At 49.4% G+C, this 23,864-nt stretch overlaps 1 protein-coding gene and 1 long non-coding RNA gene across 8 annotated transcripts in view; both read right to left on the bottom strand.

The window, feature by feature from the left end:
• LOC119393888 (ubiquitin carboxyl-terminal hydrolase 2) overlaps positions 1 to 23,864 on the bottom strand; it is a 288,961-nt gene that overhangs the window by 17,506 nt on the left and 247,591 nt on the right. The window lies entirely within an intron of this gene.
• Positions 6,350 to 19,609, bottom strand: LOC119393889 (uncharacterized). 2 transcript variants are annotated; one of them, XR_005184015.2, is made up of 5 exons: positions 19,567 to 19,609; positions 19,400 to 19,481; positions 18,813 to 18,928; positions 11,636 to 11,826; positions 6,350 to 7,752 (listed from the first exon to the last, which is right to left on the bottom strand). It is a non-coding gene; the product is annotated as an uncharacterized LOC119393889 (long non-coding RNA). The 2 variants fall into 2 exon arrangements; XR_005184016.2 differs by lacking the exons at positions 6,350 to 7,752; positions 19,567 to 19,609 and adding an exon at positions 8,513 to 10,091 and having other exon boundaries at positions 19,400 to 19,525.

Consider the following 23,864-nt stretch of genomic DNA (forward strand, 5'->3'; position numbering starts at 1 on the left):
ACATAGCATTAGTGTCCACGCTTGAAGAAAACAGCCATCCGTGTAAAAAAAGGCAGAAAATTAGTGCTTCTTTTTACTTATTAATTTCAGAAAAGCTTTATTATCGGTTTTGGTTCCAAGTTAGTTTTTGTAGTTCGGATTGACAACAACACTGTACCTACGAGTAGCTGCCGGCGTATACAAATTTCTTCTAGACTGGGAACTACTGAAAATTGGGTTTTGTTAGTTTGAGTTTTAACTGTATACTGCCACGTGGCCATGACGTAGATGAAGGCAGCAGTCGGCGTGTCGAAGATGACACTCTTTATTTGGCCGAACTTGTGGCCGGGAAACGGAAAGTTAAACTATAGCAATACACACTGTACACTGATAGCAGCAAACAGAGCGTCGGCCGTCGATAAAACTTATCATGGCTGGGACGCGCTGTCTTTTACACATCATGCATCGAACTTTCCAGCCTTATCACTGGTGGTCACGCAAGCTCTGGAATAATCTTGACTATTCACCTCATGTGCGCAATCTTGACAAAATGATCTACTACAGTCTGGAATGTTCCCAGACATTCTGGTGCGGTCCGCGCAAGACAGCGATTACACGTGCAACGGACAAGTTACAAAAACATAGCAAAAGAAGCGCGCGTGGCATTGCCCCCCTCTGAAAAAGCATCGTCCCGATGCTTGTGACAGAACATAGAAAAGGTAAAAACAAGTGCCTACGCAAATAAGTTACAATAGAAAAGCAAAAAGTAGAGTCCACAGGTTCACTAATGCGTAAAAAACGGCTTAAGGCGCATGACATGGATGACTTCAGGTCGTGCACGGCCTCGCTGGGAGTTCGTAATGCCGTCTGAGATGACCTCGTAGTCTAGAGCGCCGAGACATCGAAGCACCTTGTATGGCCCGAGGTATCGCCGAAGAAGTTTTTCACTGAGTCCACGTCAGCGTATCGGAGTCCAGACCCAAATAGGGTCACCGGGCTGGTATTCCGTGTGGCGTCGCCAAAGATTATAGTGACGGCTGTCGATCCTCTGCTGGTTCCTGATACGCAGGCGGGCGAGCTGTCGAGCTTCTTCGGCATGTTGTAAATAAGTGGCGACATCGAGATTGTCTTCGTCGGTGGTAGCTGGAAGCATGGCGTTGAGCGTCGTTGCCGGGCTCCTTCCGTAGACCAACTTGTACGGCGACAGCTGCGTGGTTACTTGTATTGCCGTGTTGTATGCGAAGGTCACGTACGGAAAGCCCGATCCACGTCTTGTGTCTCTGACGTCGGACGTACATGCCAGCATGTCGGCGCATGGTCGTTTTAGACCGTTCTGTTGAGGCCATTGGTCTGAGGGTGGTAGGGCGTGGGTCGTGGTGGTGACTTGTCTGGCTGTATCTCAACGATTGGGCTGAGGTTTAGCTCCGCAGAGTAAAGGCGTGGGTACCCTCTCGTCAGTATGAGGACCTCTGGGGCGCCTAGGACCACAGTACGCTGTTCTCAACGAACAACTTGGCCCCCCTCGGCGGCACTGCCTTTGGCATGGCCATTGTCTCGGCCATAGCGGTGAGGTAGGTCGGTAGCTAGACGATCCATTTGTTTCCGGAAGTCGCGTCTGGAACGGCCCCAGTAAGGTCCATCCCGATTTGCCGGAAGTGGCCGGCGAGGTGCCTCGATCGGCTGAAGAAGTCCGGCTGGCCTTGTCGGCGTGTCTTCCGTCGCTGACAGTCTCGGCAAGTCTTTACGTAGGTGGGTGACGTCGGCAGTGAGGCAAGGCCAGTATACTTTTCTTGTATTCTCGCGAGCGTGCGGGAAACACTGAGGTAGGTGTCCAGCCGTCGGGTTGTTGTGTAAAGCTTCCAGAACCTCTGGACGTATGCTGAAGGTACTACGAGGAGGTAGTTGGCCCAGAGTGGCAAGAAGTTTTTCTTTAGGAGAATGTCATTCCGCAAGAAAAACGACGCCAGTCTTCGCTTGAATACCTGTGGAACAATGGTGGCCTTGCCCTCGAGGTATTCCACAAGACCCTTGAGTTCCGGGTCGGCTCGCTGTTGTTCGGCGAAGTCATCAGCACTGAAGGTTCCCAAGAAGTAGTCACCGTCCTGGTCGTCGTGTGGCAGTGGGTCAACGGGGGCACGGGACAGGCAGTCGGCGTCGGAGCGCTTTCGTTCGGACTTGTAAAAACCGTAACGGTAATGTCGAATTCCTGAAGTCGCAGACTCCACCGTGCGAGTCGATCTGAAGGGTCCTTCAAGTTAGCTAGCCAACACAAGGCGTGGTGGTCGCTCACAACTTGAAAGGCCTCCCGTAAAGATAGGGGCGGAACTTTGATGTAGCCCAGATGATGGCAAGGCACTCTTTTTCTGTTGTGGAATAGTTTGCTTCCACCTTAGATAGTGACTGGCTAGCATAACTGACAACCCTTTCTAGTCCGTCAGTCCTCTGCACTAGGACGGCTCCGAGCCCTACACTGCTTGCGTCGGTGTGGATTTCTGTGTCGGCGTATTTGTCGAAGTGCGCAAGTATCGGTGGCGTCTGCAGGCATTGTTTCAGTTCTTGAAATGCTTCGGCATGTGCCGTTCCCCACTTGAATTCCACGTTGCTTTTCGTGGGGTGCGTTAGCGGCTCTGCGATCCTTGAAGATCCTTTGACGAAGCGCCTGTAATAGGTGCACAAGCCCAGAAATCGGCGTACGGCCATCTTGTCGGTGGGCGGCAGAAAGGCAGCGATGGCAGCTGTTTTCCGTGGGTCCGGGTGAACTCCAGACTTGCTAATCACGTGGCCCAAGAACAAGAGCTCCTCATACGCGAAGCGGCACTTTTCTGGCTTCAGGGTGAGTCCAGAGGTTTTGATTGCTTGAATTACAGCCTCAAGGCGCTGCAGATGCTCGTCGAAGGTTGAGGCAAACCCAACGATGTCGTCCAAGTACACGAGGCAAGTTTGCCACTTCAAGCCTGCCAGTACTGTATCCAGAACGCGTTGGAAAGTCGCAGGCGCCAAGCAAGGACCGAAGGGCATGACCTTGAACTCAAAGAGGCCGTCTGGTGCTATGAAGGCAGTCTTCATAGGTCAGCGTTCGTTTTGGCAACAGGGAAGCAACCCTTCCTCTTTATTTGACCAAGGGGTCGTCACCGACGCTGCTCGGCAGAAATTGGATTTGCGCACTGGATGTTCGGCTGCCAGAAGGCCAGGAAGCAGCCCTACATGTCGTAGAAGACATCCCGAGCCTTCCAAAAGATTTTTAGTCACTGTTCCAGCTAGGGGTGGGCACATTCGCCGGTACGATTGCTGGCATCCATGTACCCGAGGAAGTCTGGCCTCGGTTTTTCAAGCCTCGCCCACTGCTGTTCGCACTGAAGGACGGGGTCACCCAGCAGCTGCAACGGTTGCAGCAAGAAGGCATCCTGGTACCAGTCAAGACTGCGGAGTGGACCACACCCACTGTTCCAGTCCCCAAGCGAAACGGTAATGTCAGAATCTGTGGGGATGCAAGGTTATGATCAACCCCGTCACTACCGTTGAAAAGTACCCACTGCCTCGGATTGAAGATCTCTGGTCGGCATTGTCTGGTGGACAGAAGTTCATGAAGCTCGGCCTCAGAGACGCTTACCAGCAACTGGTGCTCCAGGAGGCCTCACGGAAGTATGTCACAATATCGACAACTATGGAGCTTTTCCAGTACACACGTTTACCATTCGGCGTGGCCTCGGCATCAGCCATCTTTCAGAGAGAGATGGACAACCTTTTCAGGGGCATGAGGCACGTGGTAGTGTACTTGGACGACATCCTTGTCACCGGTATTGACGACAGTGACCACATGCAGAATCTGCACAACGTTCTGGCCCGACTTCAGGATGCTGGTCTCAAGCTCAAGCGGGAAAAGTGCGTGTTCATGGTTCGCAGTGCAGAATACCTGGGACACGTCATCTCCCAGGGCGGCCTGACTCCGGCCCCCTGCAAAGGTACCTTGGTCTCATCAATTTCTACAGGAGGCCCAAGCATGAACCACCAACTAGCCCAACTTTCGCTATTATTCTACAGGAGGTTCCTGCCCAACCTGTCGGCGCATCTATAGCCACTGCACATTCTGCTTTGACATGGTCAGCATTGGGCGTGGAAAAAAGAGCAGGACGTGGCCTTTCAGCACAGTAAGGAGCTAATCACCAAGGCACCGGTGCTGGTGCACTTCGATCCAGCCACGCCTGTCGTCCTTACCGTAGATGCATCACCATACGGTGTAGGAGCCGTCCTAGCGCACCGAGACAAGGATGGCCAGAAACGCCCGGTGTCGTTTGCTTCTCGTCGTCTCCACGCAGCAGAGCAGCGTTACAGCCAGCTGGACAAGGAAGGCCTCGCCTTCCTTGTCCAGCTGGCTGTAACGCTTCCTTCCAGCTGGCTGACGCCTTCCTTGTCCTTCCTTGTCCAAGGAAGGACAAGGAAGGCGTCGAGCGCTTTCACCAGTATCTGTGGGGCTGAAAGTTCGAGGCAGTCACGGACCACAAACCACTGCTGGGGCTACTGGGGCCAGACAAGGCGATCCCCGTGCAGGCATTACCTCGAGTGGTACGATGGGCCTTGAAGCTGGCGGCCTACAGCTACCAGTTGGTCTACTGTCCGGGAAAAGACGTGGCGCCTGCTGATGCCCTGAGCTGGTTGCCGCTGCCAGAGGTGCCTGCTGCTGTTCCAGAGCCAGCTGAAGTGCTCATGCTGGAGCATGCGTACTCGGAGGTACTCTCCAGGTCTTCTGTATCGCAGGCGACAAGTCAGGACCCGGTCTTGTCCCAGGTGGTGAAGGCAGTATCCCGAGAAGAGGAGTTGGTGCAGCAGTCCTACAGCCACAAGGCCGCTGAGCTGAGCCTGGAGCAGTGCTGCCTACTTTGGGGTTCCAGGGGGGTGATCCCACAAAGTCTGCGGTCCAGGGTCCTGCAGTTGCTGCACGCAGGGCATCCTGGCGTAGAAAAGACCAAGATGGTGGCCCGGTCCCACGTTTGGTGGCCTGGCCTTGGACCAGGACATCGCTCACATGGTGCAGAGCTGCCAAGTCTGCCAGGAACATCAACGGGCCTCGCGTCATGTGGAGATCACCCCATGGCCATTCCCAGAAGCTCTGGACCCGCCTTCATGCGGATTTTGGGGGCCCCTTCAAAGGCCACTACTTCCTGGTGGTGGTCGACGCATTTTCAAAGTGGGTGGAAGTTCTACCTGTCACCACTCCGTCAGCAGGTGCGACCATTGCAGCACTGCGGCAGGTCTTCGCCGCCCAGGGGCTGCCGGACCAGTCTGATAATGGGCCCGCTTTCGCCAGCGCAGAGTATCTGGCCTGGCTGACAAAGAACGGAATCCACCAAATGATGGTTCCCCGTACCACCCTGCTTCAAATGGTGCAGCTGAGCGGGTAGTGCAAACTATTAAGGTCAAACTTAAGAAGAGCCAGGCTGGGAATTTCCGTACGCAAGTTGCCCACATGCTTTTCCAATACCGGAATACACCCCATGATGTCACCGCCCGTGCCCCCTGTGAGCTCCTGCTGGGACGGATGGTGAAGACACCGTTCGACATTTTGCATCCAGACCTCCGGTCCACGGCGCTCCTCAAGCAGCTGAAGCAGAAGCTGGATGCTGACAAAGGGTGCCGTCCTGGATTGTTGCCTGAGCCTGGAGTGCCAATATTCGCCAGGAATTTCCGTTCTGGCCCACCTTGGTCTGCTGGACAAGGGTTCTTGCCTGCAAGCTCCTCCTCTCTGCTCGTACGTATGCAGGATGGAACCACATGGCACCGGCATGCTGACCATGTGAGGGCTAACCGCGGGACCCGGCTTGCATCCACAGCAGCACCAGCTGCAGCCAGTGAGACGACAACCACTACGCAAGGGACAGGCGCCTCCAGTTGTGCGCCACTAGTTGGGCCACCGCCAAGTTCACTGCCATTTCTGTCAACCACGGCAGAGCCTCAGGATGAATCAAGCACGGCTCAGGCAGCACCTGGTGCTGCCGCACCTAGTCCCTCAACACCTGTACCCAGGCGGAGCACTCAACGACGAAGGGCAACAGACCGCTTTTCGCCTAAGCTAACGTCGAACAGGCTGGGACTTGTTTTTTTTTTTTATTTGTGTGCAATAACTGGGGGTGAAGGATGTAACGAGCGTGTGGCGCCCTGCCTAGCTTAGTTTCGTTAGCTCGCCAGGTTCGGCGGGCAACCTTGGTGGTGTGTGGATAATAAACACTGACGAGCACGCCTTGGCAGTCAGTAGCTGTTACCCCGCCATGCGTTTGGGTCGTCCTTGCTAGAGCACGGGTGCCTCGGCGCCCCCTCGTCCACGGTCCTGGGGCAGATCGTGATATAGTGCTTTTTCTGTGGATAGTGTGATCGACTTGGATCTTAGGTCGATGACTGCACCATGAAGGCTTAAGAAGTCCATACCAAGGATGACATCTCTCGAGCAACGCTGCAGGACTACGAAGTTCGCGGGATAAATCCGGTTGTTAATCGTGAGTCTCGCTGTGCAGATTCCCTCCGGTGTTACTAGATGACCTCCAGCTGTCCAGATATCGGGGCCTTCCCAGGCTGTCCCTAACTTTCTTCAGCTTCGTGGTGAATGGTCCACTGATGACAGAATATGTAGTCGACTCCGGTGTCGACGAGAGCTGTGACACTGTGGCCGTCGATAAGAACGTCGAGGTCGCTAGTTCGTTGTCTTGCGTTGCAGTTAGGTCGTGGCGTCGGGTCACGGCTACGTCGCCTTGTTCCGCTGCTTCCCCGTTGAATCGTCAGGTCTTCTTCTCCGTTCAGCTTGAGGCATGTTATTTAGATATCGTCGCGGCGGCGGAGGATCTTTGGTATTTCTTTGTACAGCAACCGCACCTCCATCGGTTGCTGCCCTTAGTTTTCTGGAAAAGACCTAGGTGACCAGCCCCGACATGGGCCAGTGTATGGTCAGCGTTGGGGAGAGACGTAGCGGCCTGGTGACGACAAACTGGAAGGTTGTCGGGGTGTCCACTGCGCTCCTGCGAGGTAGTCGGCGATGGTCGTTCACCCCGCTGTAAAAGCGGCACGTCAATGGTGAACCCACGCAGCCCCATCTGTTGGTACTGGCAGCGGCGGTAGGTGTGGCCAGCTTCTCCGCAATAGTAGCAGAGTGGGCGGTGGTCGGGGGCGCGCCAAACGTTGGTCTTCCTCGGCGTGTATCGCTGGCGGCGGAACTGCTGCGGCGGCGCGGCGTCTTGACGTACGCAAGGAGGGTGGGCGTTGCGTTGGATTGCAGCAGCATAGCTCATGGCTTGCGGCTGAGGCAGTGGCGGTTCAAGGTTGCCCAACGACTGCTGGATTTCTGTTCGAACGACATCTGCGATCGAGTCCACTTGAGGCTGTGGTGAGGGTAACAGCTTGCGCAGTTCCTCCAGCATGATCGCTCGGATCGTTTCGCGCAGGTCGTCGTAGCAGAGGGCATGGACAGCTGGGCTGTCTTAAGTCGAACGGCGATTGTACTGGCGGGTTCGCATTTCCAGCGTCTTCTCGATGGTCGTTGCTTTGGAGACAAATTCTTGAGCTGCCAAGGGGGGCTTCCGCATCAACCCGGCAAAGAGCTCTTGTTTTACTCCTCGCATGAGGAAATGGACCTTTTCCTTGGTCATGGCAGGGTCAGCGTGGCGGAATAGTCAGGTCATTTGCTCCGCAAAGACGGTTACACTCTCGTTTGGGAGTTGCATCCGTGTCTCCCGCAAGGCTGCGGCCCTTTCCTTTCGGACGACGCTTGTGGAAGTTTCCAAGAAAGCACTGCAAAAGATGTCCCAGGTTCGAAGAGTGGATTCCCGATTCTCGATCGTTAGTGTACTACATGCACCACTCGCTTGACAGGAAAAAAAGCAGCATAAATGCAGGACACGATGAACCGATGGGTGAGGCGTGAAATGAAGAATAGGACAAGGCATGAACACACAGAACACATGCAAACTCGTACGGCGTATTGTTTCTGTAATGGAAAGTTTGCCGAACCGACATTGATCTACCACAGAAAGCAGGTCGCACTGTGGACTTTAGACTGCACTGGTCCCGAAATTCAAGGGTTTTTAAGGACAGAATACAATTCCAGGACCTTCAAGGGCCTTGAAAACATGCTTTTAAAATTCAAGGGTTTTCAAGGGCCTGACAAACCCTGAGGGGGTGTTCCAATAAATGATTTTTAAAATACGAGCTCATCGGTGGCACTGAGGGTGTTATAGAAGCTTTGAGAGCAGACTCATCAACTAAGGAAGGGGGAGGGGCAAATGTGTCCTCCCCCCACCGTATTGGGTCAAGCAGGGACAAGGAGGATACGTGCCCGTGGTTGACATATCGTAGCAGCCCCAATTACTATCTGCATTTGTCCTGGAGAGGTGTACTACATTACTGAAATGAACTGTGCATAAAAGCACTTCCGAAATTTCGTTACAAGAATGACAAAATTATTTTTTTTGCCTCCCTCTTCCCTCAGGGCAAATAGGGAACCAATGCCTACGTTCGAGAGGTAGTTTTGCCATAAATAATGCAGGCGTTTCTATCTTCAGAAACGTCAAACAATGGTCATCTGCTTACTGTTTTGTTTTATCCGATGTTCATGTGAGGTAGCATGTAGTACACTGCACCCATGCTGTTTCCAACAATTTGTGCCTCAGCAGGTCACTTGTCTTGTACTGAGTGCACAACAATGGTACTTACAGATGCATATCATTTCCAAAACCACTGGTGGGCTTGCCATTGCAAGCTTTGCATCTCTTACATGTCTCGTGAGCAGAGCTCGAGAGCATTGTCAAGCAAACACCTAGCTAGGTGTTTGCTTGACAATGCGTTACCTAGATTTCACTACAGTAAAACCATGATAACTCAAACTCTGTTATGTCAAAATCCTGCTTAATGAAGAATTTCTGTGGTCACATATTTTCTAACATAGATTTCACAGGAAAGTTCGAAGTAGCGACTGCACCATCCCGGCTAATTTAAAGATTTTAGGTGCTGTGTGGCAATGCCCAAACATGATTTCGCTGAAAATCTGGGGAAATGACTGCTTTGGAGCCACAAGGCAATGGCACATAGTGATGCCCATTGATAGGTGAAGCACCCCAGTCTCACTGCTGCCAGCGGGGAAAAAAAAAAATGTAACAGTTGATGGTATGCCTTGCAGTCAGCTGACATGCACACCTGTGTAGATGTGCTTTATTGCAACATGGCAGTCACACATGGGCAGTATGTCACGTGCTACTTGTGGAATCACCATGTCATAATGCAACTAGTATATTTGCATACCTGCCAACTCTCCTGATTTGCCTGCGAGGCTCCAAAATTCCTTCGAACCCTCTCGATTGTATGGGCAAGACCATACATGCTCCGAAAAACGGACTAAACCTACCGTGAGAACAAGGTAGTGATAACTACAGACTGGATTTTAGGCAAATGCCCATTTTGTTCCTTGCATTCCTATTGCCCCATACTGATATATAAGCATGAATTTGAGTTGAAGTAAAGCTTTTAGAGTGTTTTATAGTGCCTATGAATGCTTATTTTTGGAATTTGTGCCTAAATGCCTATAAATGCTTATTTTCAAAACCGGCACCTATAGGAACACTATTTAACCTCAAAATTCGCTTTCAATCGCAGTTTGAGAGCGTTATTCATGTTACAAGGCAACATTGACTGTATGAAACTCTATGGGATTCAACCTAGTCCTCTAGTTCCGGAAAACAACCGCTAGCGGCAATGAAATAGGACGCACCGGCCACGATATGCTGCCACGCTGACATGACTCCAACGAATGGCGAATGGGGAACTGTGGAGAGCCGTCAGGGGAAAGGAGAGTCAAGAGCAAAAGAAAGAAAAATGTGATGTGCATGCAGCTTTTCTTTTGTCTGTAATCTACTTCTTCAGGTGTTCACCGACAGGGGCGAAACTGACCCTATGCGATCAGACCCGGCACACACGATGCATCCTTCCCTTTTGGCCTCTTAGCGGTCTGGCTATATGCTCCTGTGCTGCCCTTCTCAGCCATGTCGAGAAGAAAGACACCCTGGAGTGTGTTGATCCGACAGTAGACTCTTCACTCACGATACTACAGAATAAGAGCAGCGACAGTGTTCTGTGAACTGTGTGGGAAAAAGGACAATTGCACGACTATGTTCAACTGCCTGTGCCTTTGTGCCATCATAAACAATACTATTTTAACAGCGAAGCTGTTGTAGCTCGCCATAGTTTGCCTGGTGTTGCAATAAACTATCATTATCATGCTGGCGCGCGCTCTCTCTTGGTCATCTTCATCTCCCCTAACATGTGCACCGGTCATCATGCCGGCACGCACTCTCTTCGTCGTCTTCTTCATCTCCCCTAACACGTAAGCCCAGTGGGCACTCTCCTGCTGCGGCGAATTCTCCTCTGTGGGATGCGGAAACACGGATGGCCGAGCGAATGTGTACAGAGACGGAAATAAATAGACAGAAAGAAAGAGAAAAACGGACACAGAAAGGAAAAAAGAAAAGAAATAAAAAGATAGAAAGACAGAGAAGGAAAGAGAGAAATAGAAGTGAGAAATACAGAGAGAGAGAGAGAGTGAAAAATCATGTAGCACTAGTCACATGATATCTTCCCACCAAAACTATGTGACATGTTCCCGGCAAAATCGCGTAGCACTAGTCACACGACATGTTCGTGCTAAACCCATGTCGTTTAAGCGAAGAAGGGACATAGGCTTGGGAGGGCAGCTTCTCCTTCCTCGGGAGTACTCGCTCTGCTGTTGCTTCCAGCCTTGCACCACTAGTGCAGGCTAGCTTCACTACTACCCCAATTTTTCGCACCACCAGTGTGCAACTGCCCCAATTTTTGCTTTGCTGTTGTAGACGGTCGCAAACTTTTTTTTTTACATTATTTGCATTTATGTAAAAATTTATTGTGCCTACATTTACGCCTTTCTCTCTCTTTCTGACGAGATGTGCCTACATTTACGCCTTTCTCTCTCTTTCTGACTTGCTATCTCTTTTTTTGTGTCTGTATCTACATCTTTCTCTCTGTCTATTTCTTTCTCAGTCTTTCTAACTCTTTGTCTTTATTCCCTTTCTGTCTCTCTATTTCTCTTTATATCTCTTTCTCTGTACTCTTTCTCTTGCCCATCAGAGTTATTTCATCCCACTCGAGACAAATCGATGCACATGTTCTGAGAGCAAAGCAGAAGGTGAAGAGGACGAAAAGAGCGTGTGCCGGTTCATGATAAGTTTTCTGTTCGATTTGCACAGACTATGGTCAGCTCAAACAGCTCTACTGTTAAAAAGCTCGAAGCTCAGACCTACACCATACATCATAGCCGGGTGGGCACAGATGCCCACTTGGTTATTCCCAATGCCAATGAGTTTGCCCATACCCGCGACGCGAACTGTTCCACCGTGACAGGCAATCGACCTCTAATTTGGGAGAAGGCATCCGGCAGCTTGATCCACTCCTCGCTTTAATGAAATTTGTAAACACTATCAATTGGCCACGTGTACATTTTTGCTCTCGCACCCTGAACTCTCGAGGGCCCAGTCAATCTCCCTAAGAATGCTGCAAACGGGTACTTATCTGTTGCCTTTAGTCTACAGTAAATTTATTGATGGCTTAAAGCCGCAAAGCCCTTAATGTGACAACAGACGATGAACGTTACCTCACGTGCTCTGGCAATGCATAGCGCTGCACGATGGCGAGCCTCTCAGCAGAGATTATGCCTGGAGGATGGCAATCATCAGCTCAGACCAGGAGATCCAAATACGGGCTGTCCTGGAGAGGCTCGCCCTTCCAGTCTCCACGTGGGTGCGGCCCGCAGCCGGTCCTCCCTCTCAAGGGTAATCGGCTCCCCTGGACAATTTATGAAAAACTTCATTGACTGACTGATTGATTGTCCAGTGCAGTTTTAGTGTCACTGCTTTTTACTTTCAGTGTCTTTTTCTGTCAATATTTCATAAAGAAGGGAGGAACCCTTTATCTGGGATAGCCTGAAGCTTTGTGTGTGGCAGCTCCATTATGTTATTTATGTTGTGTGTCGTGATTATGTTTTCATTTTATGTCACAGTACAACAGAAACAATCTACATTTCACCTGCTTTTGCTTGCTTCTTACCATTCAAAACGAACTGCAGGGGCTATGTACATGGATTAAACAGGTCGAAGACAGCCTACAGATCCTCAAAGAAAATGAAAAAGCTATCTCACAGCTGACGAAAACAGTACGGGAACTGGGCGCAACTGTTCAAAAACAACAGGAAAGGCTTGTTAGCTTCGAAGATAGGAGCCGAAGGAACAACTTAATGGTATTTGGCCTACCAGAGGAACCGAATGAAACACCACAAGACCTGCGCAGTAAAGTGCTAAATGATGTAATGGAAAAGAAGCTGCATGTTACGCTAAACACTGTCGAACGCTTGCACACAATAGGAAAAAAGCAGACCACGAGGCCTCGCCCTGTTGTTCTAAGATTATATGATTACAGGGAAAAAGTGCAGCTCTACAAAAATTGTAAGAATCTGAAAGGAACTGGTATTTCAGTCTCAGATAACTTTTCCAAGGAAACCTTGGCTAAACCACGGCCGGGCTAGACCGCACGCGCGCGCTTCTTTCCTTACGGCCTTCTCACCCGTCGCGAAAGCAATGGGAGAGTTTCTCAGTATGTTGCGCCGCCCGTCGGCGGTAGGGGCGCTGCGACCCTGACCGTGCATCTGCTGCGCCTAACCTAACCTAACCTAACCTAGCTCGATGTAAAACCGCGGAATGGGGGTTCTCGACGGAGAAAGGGGAGAAGGATTATTCAAGAAGTCAGGGGTAGAGGGAGGATCGTCTCCTTTAAAAAAAAACTAATGTTATCAGACGGCTCTCCGCATAATGTCGGTATGCATGTGCTCGTGGATAATACAAGCTTAAACTCAGTAAAACTGCGGAAGAATCGACTAACGAGGCATAATGCAGGAGGGTAGCGAATTGGGCGAGTTGGAAATTGCTCATGATGGTTAGCGCAAACGCAACACGGACGAAAAGAAGAAAAAACGACGACACAAGCGCTATCTAACAACTGAATGTTTATTGGAAAAATCACAAATATATATGTATAAGAAAGAGAAAAAACAACAAACCCGCACATGCGCCAAAGATAATTGACAGATAAAAAAGTGTATGATAACAAAACTACGCCCTTTCTAGGAAAGACACTTCCTCATCAATCAAAGCGATAGAAGGGCAGCTCACGCAGTTCTCTTTCTTAGACATATATATTTGCGATTTTTCCAATAAACATTCAGTTGTTAGATAGCGCTCAATTGTGTCGTCGTTTTTTCTTCTTTTCGTCCGTGTTGCGTTTGCGCTAACCATCATGAGGCATAATGCAGGAGGCATGAAGCACTGGCAACGATCAGAGAGAGAGATAAATAACGCTGCACCTGTTCTGCAAGCAGAGAGCACCAAATACCTTTGGCCCTTGGTCTCGTTGGACAATGAGGCCGCAATTGAGAGAGCTCGCCTTGCCTTTGCTAGCTATTTTCTATTTCTTTATTTTTCCAAATACATTTGGAGTGGTTTTCAGGGCTAAAAGCTGCGGTCTGCAGCTTGACAGCTCTTTGAAGCACGTACGTGAGTCGTATCTCTAATGGTTGAAAATAACTACGTATAGGGAGAAAGAAAGTAAAAAAACAAGAGAGGACTCTTGCTGCTGAATAACCCCTTCGGACGGCACGCCCCGAGAGTGGCACCTGGTGTTAACACCACCTGGAAACATTAATTCCAGGGACCCCGAGCTCTTTTGCGGTCCTTTTGTTAGCGTCAGGATGGCTGGGCCGTAAAATAAGACACAATAGAAAACGCAACGCACGACACACAGTTAAAAGGGAAAAAGAAGTTTACATTTAATTATCAACAACTTGGTTACAACGCAAAACTCATAACACAAAGTCGCATACGCATATTCGCTCAAATCCTACTGCTAACAATGCACAACTGCTCAAATCGCTCGCACTTTTCAGACTCTCCTCGTCGCTTATTATTATTACAGACCTCGGATTTGACTCTTGCACTGCGCTACTGACGACCAACAACAGGCAGCATCAGCTGTACAAGCTACTGCGAGCACAAGACAGGAACGAACTACACAACCCGAGGCCTGAGTTTCTAGCTCTTTTGGACAAGATAGCGGTCATTTTCGATAAGGCCTCTGAACACCTGCCACGCAGGAATGTGCTAGGAGTTTTGGAAACAGCAGTCCAGCCCTACTTGCAACGCGCTCCCATCTTAAGTTGCCCTGAAGGCATTGACGACAGCCACTCCCGACGATCTGCAGATCTCATAGCCGAAAAATTCCTAAGACTTCTCGTCAATCACACAAACCAACTGACTGACGCGAACGACAAGCCTTCCACCTACGCACACAAGCCGACTAGGAAGCATTTTAGGTTGTGAACGAGACATTTGTGAAGTCCGGCAAAGTTTTCACTTGAAAGCGTTCAACTATTTGCGAGTGCTTACGAGCAATAAATATTTATTTCCAGACCTCAGAATGTCTACACGTTTGATGGCGGAGCGCTGTACTCCCGGCTCTTGCATTTATACGTTTTTTGATAAGCTTAAGCTCGATGCACATTGCGCATGTAAGAAGTCAGAATAAACCATTTGTGCGTCTTCAACGATTAGGCAACTTGTTTTTCAACTCGCGGTGAGTGAAGAAGCGCGCCCGAACTCATGTGCTGGCGTTGCGCGCGCTGCACGGAGCGGCGGAGGAGGGTCAGGGTCGCAGCACCCCCCTCAAAGCAGCGGCAAGAGGCATGTACTACACCCGATGCGAAGGCCGTAAGAAGCGAGCGCGCGCGTGCGGTCTAGCCCAACCGTGGCTAAACGTAAGCTGCTTTGGAACTCCGCTGCGAAGAAAAGGGAGAAGGAACAGCGCATGCGTCTTGACTACGACAAAATATACATTAATAATGAAGCGTTTTCTTGGGACTCCACAAAAAACCGCCGAGTCAAGGTTAAACGTAGCACACACCCGTCAGCGCAAAGAGGCCATGATTGAAGGTGTGCGCCTAACAAAAGAGACAGCTTCCGTCTCGTCAATTTAAATGCTAGAAGCCTGGTAAATAAAACTGGCGACCTGGAATACATCCTAGCCAATTATATATAAAACTGGCGACCTGGAATACACCCTAGCCAATTATGACCCACACATTGTCACAGTTGTGGCTAAATCCTGATATTCGATACAATGAGTTAGCACCACCTGGTTATAAGATCATGCGGAATGATAGTGAATCCCGAGGAGGTGGCGTTGCCATAGTTAGAGATTATGTTGAATGCATCCGTTTGCAAGGAATCCAAAACCACGAGAGTGTATGGTGCAACGTCAGGATTGGCAATGCCTTTGTTCTCCTCGGGGCTATCTACAGAGCGCCTAATAAATCGGCTTCATACTTGCAAGATATAAAAAGTTATTTAGATCAACACAAGCCGCGACATGGTTGTATTATTCTTTCGGGAGACTTCAACTTACCAGATATTGACTGGGATTCTTTTACTGTAGGTTCACAAGAGGGCCCAGAGTGTGACGCTCTCATTGATATAGCTTTTGTGCATGACTTAAAGGGACCCTCTAACACTTTTCCTGACCTCATGTTTTACAGTTTTTACTTTCGGGTTGCGTAGACTGGAGGCTGAAGAGATTAGTGCAGCAAGAACGGCAGCAGTAGGGGCACGCAGTCCGAAGTTATTCAGCCTAGAACACTCAAAATACAATAAAATGGAGGCCTACCCTCAACTCGATTTTCGCGGGGTCACCTGACCACGTTTCACTCACCCTGTGACGTCTGATGGCGCCCCAATGAAATGAACTGAAAGATCCTACGTACGGGAAGCTTGCATACAATGTTGGCCGTTCTTTCCAACGTATTGATGACGCCGTTGCGATAGTAACAAACAATGTGGTGCATTAAGAGTGAACTGCGCGTGTGAAATGAGGCAGATCATGAACGCCTCTACATTTTTTCTAGTTTTAGTCGTGTTTCTTGTTGCGACGGCGTCTATATCAACGCTCTTACATTTTTTTCCCTTCAGTTTCTACAAACAACGGCGCCTGGAGCGTCCCGAGCGCGTTTCCCTCCAGCGCCGTGGCGTTCGGCGCATTCTTTGCCGGGCGCTGCAGTAACGTTACATTTATCCAATCATAGGCCAGCGCTCATCTTCGTCATTTCCGCCCGCAATAGTTCTGGCAAGCGCCACTACGCGTTGATGCGGTCAGCAGCGATGTAGGCGCTTCAAAAAAAGTGTTGGAGGGCCCCTTTAAAGCAAATAGTTCATCAATATACACGAACGGCAGGCTCAGCAAAGTCTATCCTAGATTTAGTATTTCTGCCCAGGTGCTTTGATAATTATGAATTAGCAGTTGACAAGGGAATATCGGATCACGAGCTAGTATTCGTTCAAATAAAACACGTAGCTGTGCGTACTAAACTTGAGGAACGCCTCGTTTACGTGCCTAATTTCTCGAAAGCAGATGACACTAGCATAATCGATTATTTTTCATATTCATTAGATAATTTCAGCATTGAGACTGACGTTAAAGTAATGCGGGTTAAATTTAAAGAAATCATCTTCCATAGCATTGACAGCTTCATACCTGTTACAAAGAAAAGGGCGAACAAACGGAACCCCTGGATTACCCATGATATCATACACCTCAAGCGGAGGATCAGTCGCGAAAGAAAGAAAAGAGAAGCCCTCAAAGAGGAGTTTTATGGGTTATATTGAAAAGGGCATGACGTTCGAGAACAAGACAAATGAAGCGATGAGCTGTCCATTCTGCAGAAGTCCGCAGAGATGCCCGAAATTTCCTCGAGTGTGGGAGGTCTGGGAACTACGACTGCCGAAGCCTTCACAATTCGCAAGGCAGATTTCGTGCGCTCCTGCGGCTAGTGCAAGCAGTTCAAGAAACTGTAGAGCAGTAGGATATCTGATGCAACAGAGCATGGCATGCTTACAGACGGAATCTCTTGAAAAATTGACTTTTTGCACAATGACATGTCAGGAAATTAACTGTAAACTATGCCACACAAACTTATTACATTTAATTTTCATTTACTGATACCCTCAAGACCAAAGACATCGCAGAGGGGAGTGAGTAAAGAAATAGAAGTAAAAGCAAACAAGAATTGCAGCACACAATAAATAAAGAAAAAGTTCTTCGGCACTATAGACTGTATATACTAGCAGAGGTGTGATATATGGAAATAATGCTATAACAAATAGCTTTTTTCGTCCTTTCGGCTGTTTATACATATTTCGAAAAGTACATGTGGTGCACGGAGTTCGTTATGATCTTTATCTAGGTTAGTGTATTTAAAACAAAGATAATTCATTTGGCTCTCTTCCCCTATTTCTCTTGCCGTGGCAAAGTGCTCCCATTCTGAAGACAGGTGCTACATATCCAGAAAGGTGCACGATTGGGTTTGATGGTAGAGCATGGTTTAAGTTTTAATAGAGAGCGCAATAAAAACAAGAGAGCGTTCTATTCTCTGTCTCCTCTGTTCTTATTGCGCTCCCTGTTGAAACTGAACTCATGCTGCCGTCCCCATTATTTCGGGACATGTGCATGTCGCGCTATCTCCTGGCGGCGGCAGGGAGCCCTGCAGTAACTGAATGGGAAGCATGGACACACATAGGCGTGCGCAGGGTTCCCCATCAGGGGGGGGGGGGGCGAAGGTTCATCGCAGCGCCCCCCCCCCCACCCTACTATGTCAATGTATGGGGCAGATTTTGCACCCCCCTCTTAGGTGATTAGGGGGGGCGGCCACCCCCCTGTGCGCACGCCTATGTGGACACACACACAAAAATAATATCTCACGAACAAAATATGGTACTGAAAACGACTGTCGGTTTCAGATACTAGGGAACCACTTGAACAATTTAGGCGTAATTCCAATAACGTGCCGCAAAGCGCCTACCTTCCCAGGCCATTTGAAGATTGTACCATGCAGCCTGTGAGAGCCGCCTAAATTCAGACCCACTTTGGCTTCTTTCGACTTCGATTACGAAGCTCAAAGAAGAGGTTTCAAAAATGACTCCCGGTTTTAGATTGGCTGAGAAGCGCTTGTTCAATTGATAGGCTGCTTTATTGTGTAGCTAACGCCATGTAACTTCCTCGGTCGCGTTTGTCGGCCTTATTCTTGTTGTTTCCAAAGTCCACATCTGTTCCTTCATTGTATCAGATTATGTCGGAACAGCTCGCGGTGCTGAAAAAATTTTTGAATACGATGCTCGGGAGCGTGTGCGGCGGAGCGAGGCGAAGAGGGTGCTTCAATGCCTCAGTAAGTCAGTCTCACCACTGGTGCGTTTAGTGGCAGCTCCCTTAACTCCATCAATGTCCCCAATTCCTGGCCATGAAATCACCTTTTTCTGCTTCAATATCTGCTACGAAACGCCCTTGAGGATTCCCACTGTATTTGTTGAAAAAATATGCATAGTATACCGCTGCCGAATAACTGTTCATCGTACCCAGTATGTCCGGTCACCTGTTACCACAGTGAGACCCTTTACCGTAAGAATTACCGTAGATTAAAGCATACTTGTTAGCGTACCGTGTGCCAACAAAACGTAGATATTTGCTACTTAAAACGCCTTGCTGTCGATTCCATGTTCGGGCAACACGACCTAGATTATTGGCCCGGGCCTCTGTCGGGCCCGATCTGAGGTCGGGCCGGGCCGGGGATGTGAAATTTTTTTCTCGGGTTCGGGCCGGGCCGCACACCAACGTTGCACCGAATATCAACATGATTCCACTCCACACGTGAAGTCAGTCTTGCCTCGAAACTTTCTGCTCACCTTTATCTTTCCTGCTCAAATAAGTGCTTCAGAGTGCTGGTACTGCAATCAGCTCGGTTCTCCGCAGCGCCAGATATCCGACTCCGCAGATCCATCAGGGGAACTGGAGAGGGCACCTGCATAAATAAATAAAAGATCTTTCCCTAATTCTTACACCGCGAAAGGTGCCGGACTTTTCGGCGCGCATCGTACTAACGCGCACTCCAACCTTTTTAGTCAATATCCCGGGGGAATGCCGTCAGCTTATCAACAAAGTGAGAGAGCTCATACATGTTGACTCGTCGTCGAGCCGCAGTTTTCGTGTATAGCGGTCTTAGAATGGCTCTGTATAACGCAATCTAAATCGAAATAATCAAACTGCGTGACAAATGCTCGATTAGGCGACCTCAAACGCCCGCCGAGTGTCGAAAAAAAGGATCGCGTTTCAACCGCCGTGCACCTCAGTAGATTAACCCGGCAAACGCTCTGGCGTTAAACACTTCTACATCAGACGACATCGCCTCCTCATTTCAGCCCTCAACGCGCCTTTAATTGCGGCTATCATTTTCCGATACGGCAAAATCGTGAAAGAAAAACGAAGGACCTACCTCGCATTCAACTGCCATCTTTCCCGCGCTGACGATTTGCCGAGCCTCTGAGCAAAACAAAAACGTTGCCCGAGCCGTTAACCTAGGGAAAACAGAGCGATTCACAGAAGCACCTAGAAAGTACCTAAAGTTTGAAGAAGAGAGATCCCTAACACTGCAAATTGTACCTTTTTTTCTTTTTTCGCGCATGCGCAGAACGGGGATCAGAGCGCGCGTGAATGTCAGGTGGGGGCAGTGGAACGAACGAAGCGGCCGCGCCGCATCTCGGGTGATGCTCCGACGGGCGACCGTAGCGGCGGCGCTGTAGTCACTTTGTACTGAAGCTGTGGAGAGCGTCTGCATTTGGCGCGCGCTCGTCGCAGCCTACGAAAGCGTGTAAATGCGCGTTTTGAGCGCGTTTAATGCATTACTTAGCTTCAATCGGTGTCTCAACGCCTGCTACGCGCCATGGTGCATGAGTGAATATGCTGGCGTGCCAAAATTGCGCCGAGATATTCCCTGTTCTTGGATCCTGCCGACCCCCAATGAAGGCGACAATGGGATTTTGCGCACATGCATCTAGCTGCTCACTGATTGCTGTGCGGTTTGCGAGCCGCGCTACACTAGAAGTGTCTACAAACACTGACTACGAAGAACTAACGAACCAGCGACGAAAAAAAGCCTACAATTCTTCTGCCGGTAGTCTCTACGATATATCCAGAGCATTGATCTCTGTATGAGCTCCAATGCGCTCGACTGTTTCATGAGTAACCTGAGTACAAATGACTCTATCGCAACATTTATATTAGTGACGGCTGAGTTCTGCCACTTTTGCGCTGTTTCTTTAATGCCGAAAGGCTATCTTGTATCAAAGCATGCTTCCGCGGTTACGATGCATCGGTTATGCGACCTCTGAGGGCTTAAAATACCAGGAAGGCGAGCCAGGAAGCCGAGCCGAAGGCACGTGTTCACCTTAGAGGCACAAATTTCATGCATCAGGGCTTATCTCAAGCATATTAAAATGCACAGATGGAAATGTAGTCCGTCGGTTTTTCTGCCTAAATTCATTACAGCCAGTTCTCATTTTCAATAGACAGCTTATATTGCACTTTTCCTGATCTTCTATCGCTGCCATTAGAAAAACTTCTTTTTGACAACGTTTTGTATTATAATTTCATTGCTTTATCTGTAAAGTGTCAAAAGTGAAGCCAGGAGGGGCGGCGGTGCTCTGTTTTGCTAGATTATGTTTATATATATATATATATATATATATATATATATATATATATATATATATATATATATATATTTACACGCACAATACGGACAGTAAGGTATCCCCTCCCCACCCGGCGCCGAGCAATTAATAACAATATCCGTGCAAGGAACCTGAGGACGACCGTTATTTGTACCGGTCGAGTTAACTTTGAGGTCCAATACCTTTGAGCCCTCGTAACGTCGAAGTCATATTTACAGCGCATTTGTAAAGATACGCGCCGTACACGCAGCTTCGCCAACGCGCAGTTAATGTTCGGTGTGCTTTCGGCACAATATCAGCTCACAGCTTTCTGAGCACAGTTAAATTCCATTAGAGCAGCTCAGTTACTCTGAATAAACTAGACGCCGAATCACCACCACAAAAAGCATTAAGGCAGAAGAAATCAGAATAAGACACGCCCTTTTTGTTTCCTCTGCCTCTTTCTTGTGGCGGTCGTTCGGCGTCTAGTTAATTGAGAGTAATTGTTCTAAATAGCTAAGCAATGAGTTCGGCTCAGTTAGACTGAGATAGTGAATATTCACGGTCGGTGTCAGCCCGTTTTCATTTTTATATTTAAATAGCCCAGCAGTCACTTCGGCTACAAGAACTGATTTGCAGTATCCCTCAAAGGCATATATGAAGCAAGCATCCATTAAAAGCTTTGAAGTTTCGTCCATCAAGGCTTATGACGACGATTCCTACGCTTAATAATGATAGACACGCAACGAAAGCCACATCAGTGCCGATTTGCCGGGTGCCGCCGACGCGTCCAGCAGTTCTAGCGACCCGTTCTAGCGCGCGGCGCCGCGCGCCTTCAGTACCGAGCGACTGCAGCGCCGCCGCTACTGTCGACGCGAAAGGCATCAGGCGGCGAGGCGCGTTCACGCCACTCGACAGTTCTAGTACACTCTAGTTATAGTGTACTAGAATATCTTGGGTAGTGGGCTCAGGGAGTCCCCGAGAGCGACGCTTGTCACGTTGACCGCAGAGCCATATATACCCTTCGGGAGAGTTTGGCGATTGTTTCATCTCGCCGCTCTCCGAGCTCCGCCCCAGCGCCGCCCTCTTCTTGTGACGTAAACCCTCTCTCCTCGCCGGCGGCGGCGGGCGGTAGTGCCGACAGCGCGGCGCGGAGTCCGGCGCTGCCGCGACGGAGAGACGCCGGCGCGCCACACTTACACTGCTTACACGATCGCTGAGGAGCGCGCGTAGGTTACGAAGCTTTGTACGAAGCCGCGCGTATTCGTGGCTACTGCTCCTCGCATTCAAGCGTGAATTTATTGCGTGCGATGGGCTGCTGTTGCGGTTGGCTGTTCAAACAGCAGCGCGCAGGGTTTCCGCCTTTTAGGCTTCCCAAGGAAAAGAAGCGACGACGCCTTTGGATCAGAAACATCAGACGCAGGAAATGGACCCCGACCGACTGCTCCGTGCTATGAGAGATACGTACTTGAGTATTTAGCTTGAATATTGCTGGTATCATAAACAACGTACCATTAACATACACTTATTTGTTGTGCAATGGGGCCCTTTCAGGCGCACAAACTTCAAAAATAATTTTGTCACGCTGAAAAAAAGGAGTTTTATGGTTCGCGTTTCGATCGCTTGGGCAGACTGAAATTTTGCAGCGATCGCGCTGTAAGTGTCCAGCGTGATGTGTTGCGTTTACGTAATTACGTAAGCACGAGCTTGGGATGTTACCGTGATGTTGTGAGGGGAAGACTTATTTCGATGTCGCAGGTTAATGCAGCCGCGCGTCAGCTGCGGTGGTTACCTGGCATGTGTTGTACGTTATGTACGTGGTCTGCGTTTCTGTGGCTGTCAGCCTATGATGTCATTTACCGCTGTGTTGCCGCTTGTGTACATGCTACCAGTTTCACGTTTAATTCGCGCATGTAAATTAATCTGCGCCTCTGTGCTAAGCGAATGTGCCTTGCGCTTTTTAGTCATGCACGTATAGTGCACGACGGCTGTGCTCGTGCAGGAAGCTCTTCAATGAAATTTCGTGATTAGGAAGTATAGAGCGCGAAGAAGTTGAGCAGAAAAATTATTTTGTAAAGTAAACCAACAGGATGTCCGCTATCAGACTAGCCGAACGAGGTATTGTTTTCATTTAACACGCGTCTACTGGGGGCCCTGCACCTGGTCTGACGAAACCTGAAATGCCTCCGCAAACGCGAAAATTGACCGCCGGCGTCCGCGGCGTCGGCGTCCCGCGTCGGCAGCGTCAACACGAGGGATGTCAAAAATCATCGCGTAATGACGTGACCATACAACCAAAGATTGTGATGTCACCATGACGTCGAATAACGCGACTTCACGCGATGAAGTCAGCAAATGACCAGATGTGGTGTAGAAAGATGGCAGTGCCTCCGATCTTGGAGGCAGTGCAAAACAATGTTAGGTCACAAAGCTTTCGAGGGGGGAGGGGGTGGCGTGAGGAACAATACATCAACTGAAGAAAAGGAAGACGGCTTTCGCCTTCGAGTGGTCTTAGGCGAATGCATAAGGGACCCTGTGAGTTTCTTTTTTCTTTCTTATTAGAGAGTTTTAGCGCCGGGGACTTCAAGCCGCTTCCTTATTCACCCTCTTACGTTCCCTTGTACTCTCAGCCGCACCCATGACTATACAAAGAAACGTAAGGGGCTTACCGACGCAAGGCACTTTGGGGTCCCGGCACTAAAATTCTCTAAGAGGGAATTTTAGGGCTCGAGATCCCCAAGCCGCTTGTGTACGCCCGCTTTTGCGGTTTTGTGGCCTTAATACAATTACGTGCGCTGGTATCTCTGTTTCTTTTAAAAGCAGAGCTGTTTAAGCTTGGAGAATCCCCGTTAGTGGCGAATAAAAATTGTCATCATCATGAACCGGCACGCAATCCGTCCTCTTCTTTATCTTCTTTGCTGCCAGAACGCGTGCACAGATTTTTTCGGCGTGGTATGCAATGATTCTCACGTAACACTTGTCACGTGACATGTTCAAAAAATCACACCTGTTGTATATGCTCGTCACAGAGTCACATCACGCAATACCAATTTTGGTGTATATCAATCTGGCGGAACGGCCGCCGCCATCGCACCATGAGCGTGGCACGTAAGTCATGCTGTACATGTCACGCGTGTCATGACATTCACATTAACTCCCGTTATTTATGTTCGTCACACAGTCATGTCGCGCACTACCAATTTTGGTGTATATCAAGCAAGCGAAACGGCCACCAGCGCGCTCCATGAG

The sequence above is a fragment of the Rhipicephalus sanguineus genome, chromosome 5 (assembly GCF_013339695.2).
Source record: "Rhipicephalus sanguineus isolate Rsan-2018 chromosome 5, BIME_Rsan_1.4, whole genome shotgun sequence".
Classification (NCBI taxonomy): domain Eukaryota; kingdom Metazoa; phylum Arthropoda; class Arachnida; order Ixodida; family Ixodidae; genus Rhipicephalus; species Rhipicephalus sanguineus.